At 39.0% G+C, this 10,569-nt stretch overlaps 1 pseudogene; it reads right to left on the bottom strand.

The window, feature by feature from the left end:
• Positions 1-4,204: 4,204 nt before the first annotated feature.
• LOC123839121 (olfactory receptor 8S1-like) lies at positions 4,205-5,114 on the bottom strand (annotated as a pseudogene).
• Between the last annotated feature and the right edge of the window lie 5,455 nt (positions 5,115-10,569).

Below are 10,569 nucleotides of genomic sequence, written 5' to 3'. Positions count from 1 at the left end.
GTTCAAGCCACCACTGTTCAGGAAGCCCTCACAGAAGAGCAAACAATCTCCCCTCTTATGTTCCAGGCTTCCTTCAGAACCCTGCTTTCACCCTGTCTGTGTCCGAGCTGTCTGCCTTCCTGGCAGCACAGTACTCCTGTGTTTTATCTCAGATGCATGGCTGGGTTTCAAAACTCCAAGTTTTAGGGACCAGCTTGGCTGGACCCATGCTGATCCTCTGGGAGAGGGTCTCGCTGCACTGTGGCTGTTGCTTGTTTGTCCCAGAAAAGCAGTCACAGGACTGCACAGGGTCTGGGAGTTTATGGTAAAGCACAGCCAAAAGCTGGCTTCCAGGTTAGCTGCCTTCAGCAGGTGTCTCTTCCACTATGCTAATTAACAGGTCTGCTCAATAGTGCCTACTGTCTCTTTTTTCCCCTGAGAGGCAGTGCTACCTCTCCCAAATGCACTCCAAGAGAGGAACTGTTTCTCTCGCTGCAACCCAGGAGATCCTCAGATCATGCAGCCTGCTCCCAGGCCTCTGCCCTCCTTCCCCACAGGAGCACCCCTAAGCCCGCCAGCATAACGCGGGTGATGGCATGGATTTCTAAAACTTCAGACTTTGAGCTCCGCTGCTTGTTAAAATTTGTGATAAACGGCTCCCCTCTTTTTCCCAGTCAATGGTTTTGGGGAAGAGTTTTTCTTGTGCAATCCCCTGCATGCAGCTATCTTTCTTTATTCTCTTTCTCTCCTGTCTCTGTGATCAGGGGTCCCTCCCCTCTGCAGTACCCACAATTCTTTTCTCTCCCAAATCAACTCTCCACAACTCCTACCGTCCACAATGTGGCTATTTTTCACCCTCTAGATGTGCAGTTTGTTCTCTCAGTCCTCAGATCAATTTCTTGGGTGTTCAGAATGATTTGATATTTATCTAGCTATGTTTAAGGGATGAGGCAAGTATAGGGTCCCACTATTACTCCACCATCTTAACTCCCCCCTGGTTTTACCATTTATATATGCATCTGTTTGCCTTTAGTTGACTTTTAAATGAACAGAGTAATTTATTACATATCATTTTGTCCAATATTAGATTTGAAATTCATTCATGCTATTCCATATGACTATAGTTTGTTCATTTTCAGTGATTATATTCACTTCACAGTATGTATATATAAAATTTTATCTTTCTATTTCTATTGTACATGGCCATTTGAGTTATTTCCTGATTTTGGTTATTACAAACAGTGCTACCATGAACATTTTGTACATTTATTTTGGTGGAGTGAGTACGAGTTTTTCTAGGATAAATTACCTAGTATGGATGGAATTCTGGGCTGAAGTAACTTTACCACATAATGGGTAGCTAAAACTTTTCCCAAAATGAGAGTCCTCATTGTTCTACATTATTGCCAAAGCTTCATTTTATTGGGCTTCTTAATTTTTGCCATTCTGATACCTGTTTAATGGTACTTTTCATTGTGATTTTAATTTGTATGATTACTATTAAGGCTGAGGAACTTAGAGATTTGGATTTCCTCTTCTGTCAAGTTCTTGTTCTATTCTTTTGCTCATTTTGCTGTCAGAATAATTTTTTTCTTTTTATAATGTAGGATACTAGGATTTTGCTGTTCATGTGTGTGGCAAATATTTTTCCTACTTTGTGGTTTGTCTTTTCATTCTTATGAGATTTTTTATAAGGTTCATAATTTTAATATAATTGCATATATATAAATTACATATATACATATAATTGTATTTATCAATTTTTTGTAGTGAGTGCTTTTCATATCTTGTTTTTAAAAATCCTTCTTTACCATCAACACATTGTCCTATATGATTTTATTTTATTTTTTTTAAAGATTTTATTTATTTATTTGACAGAAAGAGGGACAGTGAGAGAGGGAACACAAGCAGGGGGAGTGGGAGAGGGAGAAGCAGGCTTTCCATGGAGCAGGGAGCCCAATGCGGGGCTCGATCCCAGGACCCTGGGATCATGACCTGAGCCAAAGGCAGACACTTAACAACTGAGCCATGCAGGCACCCCTGTCCTATATGATTTTATGAAAGATTTATAATATAAAGATTTCATATTTAGTACTTCAGTCTAATGGGAGTTGATTTTTGCCTATGGTGGGTAAGGATAAAATTTAAATAATTTTCTACCTGGATAGCTAATCATCCATCTGTATTGATTGAAAAGTCCACCCTGAACAAATTGATATGTCTTGCCATCTCAGTATTTGGGGCCCATTTCTGAGTTCTCTTTCCTTTTCCATTGCTGTATTTGTCCGTCTCTGTGTTAGTAATAGAAAATCTTGATTAGTTTTATAATAAATCTTGATATATCTAGTAGAACAAGATCATCTACTTTGTTCTTCTTAACTTCAAGAGTAGCTTGGCATTTTTTGGACCATTTTACTTCTTGATAAATTTTAGAATCGACTTTTTAAATTTATAAAAAGGGTACCTTGTCTGGAATACTATTCCAGATTTTTGACTGACATTATTCTGAATATATAAATCAACTTGGAACAATTGACATCTTTAAAATACCCAGTCTACCAATTCATAAGCATAGTATATTAGTCTCCATTTATTTAGGTTGTCTTTAACATTGCTCGGGAAGCTGCTGTTATATATTTATGTTTATTAAGTAGACCCAACGGGTATCTTGTTGATCTTTTAATTTTGCTTCTAGAATGATTTATATCTATCCCCCTCTCCATATACTGGTATACAATATGTATTTGGATCAAATTCACATACTATATTTTTATATTTTTATTTTTTAAAATTTTATTTAAGTTCAAGTTAGTTCATATATAGTGTAGTATTAGTTTTATGGTAGAATTTAGTGATTCATCATTTACATAGAACACCCAGTGCTCATTACATCAAGTGCCCTCCTAAATGCCCATCACCCAATCACCCCATCCCCGCACGCACCTCCCCTGTAGCAACCTTCAGTTTGTTCCCTATATTTAAGAGTCTCTTATGGTTTGCCTCCCTTTCTGTCTTTATCTTATTTTTCCTTCCCTTCCCCTATGTTCATCTGGTTTGTTTCTTAAATTCCACATAAGAGTGAAATCATATGGTATTTGTCTTTCTCTGACTGGCTTATTTTGCTTACCATAATACACTCTAATTCCAGCCACATCATTGCAAATGGCAAGATTTCATTCTTTTTGATGGCTGAGTAATATTCGAGTGCATATACATACCACATATTCTTTATCCATTCATCAGTTGATGGACATTTGGGCTCTTTCTATGTTTTGGCTATTGTGGATAGGGCTGCTATAAGCAATTGCACTACTAGGTATTTATCCAAAGGATACAAAAATAGTGATTCACAGGAGCAGATGCACAAACTATATTTTTAGATGTAAGCCCCCAGGCAGGAGAGTTTAGGGCAAATAAAATAGGCACAATATACTGATTTTCAATCTGACAATCTATTAATTTTTCTTTTTCACTTTTCCCTGCTGTATTGGTTGTACTTTTCCAGAAAACAGAATGAATAGAATAGAATAGAATAGAATAGAATAGAATAGAATAGAGATTTATTATGACGGATTGTCTGGCATGGTTATGGAGGCTGAGAAATCCCATGATTTGCTGCCTGCAAGCTGGTGGCCAAGGAAAGCCAGTGGTATAATTCCAGTCCAAACCCAAAAGGCTAAGAACCAGGGGAGTCAGTGGTGTAAGTTCCAACCTGAGTCTGAAGGCCCAAGAACAGGAGCACCAATGTCTGAGGGCAGGAGAACAGATGTTCCATTTCAAGCAGAGAATGCAAATTCACCCTGCCAATGCAGTTTTGTTGTATTTGGGGCCTCGACAGATTGGATGATACCCACCCACATTGGTGAGGGCAATCTTCTTTACTTACATCGATTCAAATTTTTCTGGAAATACCCTCAAAGACACATCCAGAAATAATCAATTTGGCCAGACACCCTGCTCTGCTCCAAATACACTTCACCTGCTATCTTCTCAGATGAAGCCAAGATCCCTCCCTCAGATTATTTTACAAAGTGCTGCTAGATAGAAGCCAGTACCTCAAACTCTTTCCCCCCAGCACCCATTTTGTTATAATTGCTTTGAAGTCCAGACACATACTTGAATTTAATTGAAATGCAATTTCCCCAAGTGCTGTAGGCCTATAAAAATCTTTCTTCTTTAGAAATAATTTTGTTCTATTTCTTGAGCAGAATCACACAGGTTTTTTCTACCCTAAGGCACACTTTTGTTGCTTCAGCATCCTCTGCAGAGCTGCCTTCACCTCCTGGTTCTTGAGGCTGTAGATGAGGGGGTTCAGCAAGGATGTGATCACACTGTACTGAATGGAGATCACTCGCTCCAACACTGAGCCTGAATAGAGCTGTCCCATAGAACAAGAGCACCACGGTGAGGTGGGAGGAGCAGGTAGAGAAGGCTTTGGCTTGGCCTTTAGAGGAGTGGATGTTCAGAATGGCAGAAATGATTCTGGAGTAAGAGAAGAGGATCAGAGGAAGTGTCAGCAGCCCTAGAAATGCACATGACACTGCTAGAAGAATCTCGTTGACAATGGGATCAGTACAGGACAGAGGAAAAAGTGGAGGTAGCTCACAGCTGAAATGGGGGATGATGTTGGACTCACAGAAATGTAACTTGTGGATGAAGAGACTATTCATCAAGGAAATCAGAAATACCATTGTCCAAGCTATGCTCACAGTCACAATACAGAGAGGTCTGTTTATGACCATGGTGTAGAACAGAGGGTGGCAGATGGCAGCATAGCGGTCATAGGCCATGGCAGAGAGCAGACAAGCTTCTGTTCCCCCAGAGAGAGTGAAAAAGAAACTCTGAGTGATGCATCCCCACACCGAGATGCTTTTCTTCTGAGATAGGAAGTTCTGTAGCATTTTGGGCACAGTGACTAAGGAGAAACTGAGATCCAGGAAGGATAGGTGTCCAAGGAAGAAGTACATGGGGGTGTGGAGATGAGAATCAACCCTGATCACCAGGATCATCACCAGATTACCCATCAAAGTCAGAAGGTAAATCCCCAGGAACAGCACAAAGAGCATGGTCTGGATCTGGGGGTCACTAGACAATCCCAGAAGGACAAACTCAGTAATTACACTGATATTTTTCATGGTTGCTTAGAGATTCAGTCCCTCAAAAGAAATGAATGATTTTTCCACTTGGTAAGAAATTGATCTGAGTCTTTCTCCGTGAACAGGAGTTTCCTACTCACAGACAATATACCTCCTTACCTATAGACCAAAACAGGAAACTCAGGATAAGGAAGTGTCTTCTCAGATACAATCTCTTCACTTGCCCTTCTTTTCTAACTAGTAGCACTATCTTGTCATCATCTCTATACCTTCACCCTACTTCATCACTCTTTTAATAAAAATATCATGCACATGCAAGTCAGGTATGTCCTGGAGTCAAAAGAAGGAAGAAGAGCCCCAGTGGTTAAGCCTGGAAAACCTTTTATGGTTAAAGGCTAGGAAGCCCATGGGCAAGTGATTCCTTCTCAGAATAGTAAGGTCATAGACTCGCAGTGAGGGTGGTATCATAGTGAACTTTAAAGCCTTTATCTTACACATGATAAGAATGCATTGCCTAAGGTCTCATAGCAAAATGATGTTGAGGTTGGTACTAGACCAGATGTTCCAACTAGTCTGGTATGCTCCCAGTGCACAACACTTGGTTTTGAATTGATTGTTACAAGCTGAGTTTTGTGTGGTTTTGGGGTCATAAACAACTTTGCTAGTAAGGAGTTCACCTAAAATATATTTCAATATTCCTTGGCTCTGATATTTAGACAGTGGCCTCTACAGTTGTGTGTCAGCTGCTATTGAAGTGGAAAAAGAACTAGTCTTAGAGTAGTAACCTTAGTTTGAATTTTAGCTCTAACATTCTAATAGTATCATCTAGTTAAACGTTACTCAGTTTCTTTAAGCCTTACTGAATTCATCTATGAAATTGAGCAAATGAAACAAATACTTTTGTAAACCATATAACTCATAACATGCTGTGCAAAAATCAAATTTTTGTATGTATGAACAAAGATTGATATAGAATACTGAAAAATAGAAAAGATGTCTCTATTGGGTAGTAGGCTTATGGGCCTTTTTTCTTTTAAATAGTTTCTCTAATGTTGTAAAATTTTTTTCCATTGAATACTTCTCTTTTTTGTAAAGAAATGACTTGGAGACTTTCAGGAAACTCTCAGCCTAGCTTTGTTTTCTCCAGAGAGTATGGCAAAGGGAAAACTGGATTGAAGTGAGAGAAAAGCCCCAGGGCAAAGGAAGCTGAACTCCTAAAGAGAAATGGTTTTGTGGTCTCTTCCCCATGACTGCTGGGAATCTCAGTAGTTTTGTTCTGCTTGGGTACATGGGACTGAAACTGATGCCCCCTTGAAATCCCTCATACCTAGGATCCCAGAACACTACCAGGGCTGTGTTTTCTAAGTGTGTTGAATGAAATCCTATATATTCTGTTGAGTGCCTTAGGGACCACTCTAAGTGTTGAGGGGATGAGGAATTAGAGGCATCTTTGGGCCCTCACATCCATCTCAATCCATCTCAATCACCTCATCTCTTCTTTCATTTATTTATTTATTATTTATTTTTTTTACATAGAAAAGCAATTTATTCCATTATAAGCACTTACACAGTTAGTCATGGAGAGTAACAGGCCTGCTGGTGAAACAGGTCACCCAGAGAAATCTCCTTTGTGCTCTTCATCTGGCTTTGTAGCCAGTAATGCATTCCCATTTAAAATAACAGCCTAACTTTGTGTGTGTGTGTCCAAAACCTGATACATAAAGAAATAGAACAGGATGACCCTACATGGACAAAGAAGACTTAATCTTCCAGCTCAGCTATTATCTGATGAGAAGTAACTATGTCTGACTTTGAGAAAGATACTACCCTAATCTAGGTCCTGTGTTAACTAGAGGGACTTGGGCCAGAGGTCCCTCTACTAGATCTTCCCCAGTTACATATATCAATGTGCCTCTAAGGCTTTCACCAACCTTACTGAGCCGGACTGCTCTTGGTCTGATGTAACATCTGGTTTTCCAGCCAGGCTGCCTGCCACAGGACACTGTTACTGGAAGGAGATGTAGTTCCAACAGCTTGAGATGAGAGGCCTCAAACCAGGTCCCATGAAAAGTGGACTTTGTTTTCCAGCCAATAATATGAACAGAGATAAATATAGACAGGCAGTGGTTAAAAGCCAAAGTATTCTGGTGTGGGTCTTTCTGGAGGTGGCTCTCTTAAGACTTGGATTTTTCTCCTCTTTTTTCCTTGAGTACTGATGAGAGCTCCTGGCCAGTTTGTGTGACTTGTATTTCTTCTTTCATTAAATCTCTGGGATCTTGTGCCAGGCGGGCCCTGAGCAGGTGGTGAGAAGAGCCTCTGGAGAGTCAGGAATTGTTCACTGCCCTTGGGAAATGCAGCATTAACCAGAGCCAAAGGGGCCACTGGTCCTAGGACAAAGTGGCTACTAATATGGCTATTGCCAAAAGAGGTCTGTCTGAGAGTACAGAAGTGCAGAAAGCTCCTGACCACAAATTGCTTTACTAACTAAGAAGCAGGAGATCAGGAGTTTCTGTAAAGGATTTGTCTTGTCTCTAACAGCTCTTGGATTTTGAATGTGAATATGTACACACACACACACACACAAACACAGGTCTACACAATTTAAAAGTTCATTACTTCTATGAAGACACTCCTTTCTCAACCCTTGCTTCTCCAGCTTTCAGCTCAGGCTCTTGCCTCCTACTTCACTGAGAAAATGTTCCTTTCTCTAATTTTGTTGTATTGCTCTCTATTGGGCTTTAGCACTGTTATTGCTCAAGTTTTTCCCACTTGAAAATAGAGTGGACAGAATTAGTATCCCTTCCTCCTCCAGAGGGAGTCGGCTTCTGTAGGCCCAGCACTGTAGCAGGAAAGGACTTACTCTGCTAAGGAAACAGGTGGTGAGTACAGACACAAGAAAAAGTAAAATGAAAACTTTGGCTTACCTCCACAAATTAGAATTTACTCCTCTGTAACAGGGAATGAGAGAAGCCAACTATCTGGAGTATATAAGCAAGCATATCAGACTCCAGGCTGGAGGAGTTCCCAAGAACTTCCTTGTCTGTCTTTCTCTTTATAGCCAATTTTTTCTTTTTGAGGGGGGTAGGAGTATACTCTATACTGTAGTCTCCTCCTCATTCACTTCTCAGTACACCATCATCTCTCTTTTTCTGTTACCTCTATCGCCCCCAGGGACAATTTACCTACTATATTCAGAAGCCCATGAGAGACATAAAGACTGTGGTTGATTGGTGAGCATTGGTGGACTCAGTGAAGGCTTTGCCTTGACCCCCAGAAGACTGAATGCCCAGGATGTTTTGGATTAGGAAAAGAGGCTTAGGGATACTTTATGAGCCCCACAAATGGAAATGACCTCACAAAAATTACCTGTTAACAGTAAGATCTATATTGGATGGAGGAGGAGTGGAGGCAGCTCAGAGTTGAAGAGAGGCTAATGGACCTACAGAAGGGGAAGTTGAATGTATCAGCCTAGGCCAAGTTATGCTGTGATAACAAGTGACCCAAAATTTCAGTGGCTAACAACAATAATTCACTTCTGATGCTACATGTCTATTAAGATAGCTGTGGCTTTGTTACTACATAGTCTTTACTTCAGGACCTAGCCTTATGGAGCAGCCTTTATTTTTATTTTTTATTTTTTGGATTTGTGGTTGTATTTATTTTTGTGTGTGTGTGGTTGTATTTAATATGATTTATGGGATGTTTAAGAAGTACTTGAAATCTATGCAACTGTTTGAGAAACAACTATAAAATCTTGAGGAGTTATGTTTCATATATCTTTATAAGAATAGCTAAGTTACACTTTCTTTTTTTCTTAAGTTTATATTTAAATTCCAGTTAGTCAACATAATATCAGTTTCAAGTGTACAATATAGTGATTCAACACTTCCATACAACACCTGGTACTCATCACAACTATACTGCTCAAAACAATCTACACATTTAATGCAACCCTTATCAAAATATCAACAGCATTTTTCACAGAGCTAGAACAAACAATCCTAAAATTTGTATGGAACCACAAAAGAGCCCAAATAGCCAAAGCAACCTTGAAAAAGAAAAGCAAAGCCAGAGGCATCACAATAGTTTATTTTTACTCTTGTTTTCTTTGCCTCAGGAGACGTATGTAGAAAGAAGTTGCTATTGCTGCTGTCAAAGAGGTTACTGCCTGTGTTCTCCTCTAGGATTTTTATGGTTTCAGGTCTCACATTTAGGTGTTTAATCCATTTTGAATTTATTTTTGTGTATTATTTAAGAAAGTGATCCAGTTTCATTGTTTTGCATGTAGTTGTCTGGTTTTCCCAACACTATTTGTTGAAGGGACTTTTTCCCATTGGATATTCTTTCCTGCTTTGTCTAAGATTAATTGACCATATAGTTGTGGGTTCATTTCTGGGTTTTGTATTCTGTTCTATTGATCTATGTGTCTATTTTTGTGCCAGTACCATACTGTTTTGATCACTTCAGTTTTGCAATATAATTTGAAGTCCAGAATTGTGATGCCTCCAGCTTTGCTTTTCTTTTTCAAAATTGCTTTGTTTATTTGGGGTCTTTCATGTTTCCATATAATTTTTAGGATTTTTTGTTCTAGTTCTGTGAAAAATGCTGTTGGTATTTTGATAGGAATTGCATTATATGTGTAGATTGCTTTGGGTAGTATAGACATTCTAACAATATTTTTTCTTCCAATCCATGAGAATGGAATGTTTTTCCATTTCTTGTGTCATTTTCAATTTCTTTCATCAGTGTTTTATACTTTTCAGAGTACAGCTCTTTCATCTCTTTCGTTAGGTTTATTCTTAGGTATCTTATGATTTTTGGTACCATTGTAAAATGGGATTCCTTGATTTCTCTTTCTGCTGCTTCATTATTGGTGTACAGAAATGCAACAGATTTTTGTATGTTGATTTTTTTATCTTGCAACTTTACTGAATTAGTTTATCAGTTCTAGCAGTTTTTTGGTGGTCTGAAGGTTTTCTATATAGAGTACCATGTCATCTGCAAATAGTGAAAGTTTTACTTCTTCCTTGTTGTCTTGGATGCTCTTTCTTTCTCTTTCTCTCTCTCTCTTTCAGGTTTTCTATATAGAGTAACATGTCATCTGCAAATAGTGAAAGTTTGACTTCTTCCTTGTTGGATTGGATGCTTGCTTGCTTGCTTGCTCTCTCTCTCTCTCTCTCTCTCTTTCTTTCTTTCTCTTGCTTGCTTGTTTGCCTGATTGCTGTGGCTAGGACTTCTGGTATTATGTTAAATAACAGTGGTGAGAGTATACATCCCTGTCTTTTTCCTGACTGCAGAGGAAAAGCTCTCAGTTTTTTCCCATTGAGGATGGTATTGGCTGTGGGTTTTTCATATATGGCCTTTATTATGTTGAGGTATGTTCCTCTAAACCTACTCTGTTCAGGGTTTTTATCATGAATGGATGTTGTACTTTGTCAAATGCTTTTTCTGCACCTATTGAAATAATCATATGGCTCTTATCCTTTCTTGTATT

This window comes from Mirounga angustirostris, unplaced genomic scaffold, assembly GCF_029215605.1.
Source record: "Mirounga angustirostris isolate CCGP_5_RB_7025 unplaced genomic scaffold, mMirAng1.0.hap1 SCAF_5, whole genome shotgun sequence".
Lineage (NCBI taxonomy): Eukaryota > Metazoa > Chordata > Mammalia > Carnivora > Phocidae > Mirounga > Mirounga angustirostris.
Note: the sequence above shows the minus strand (reverse complement) of the source record. Positions and strands in the feature narration are given on the sequence as shown.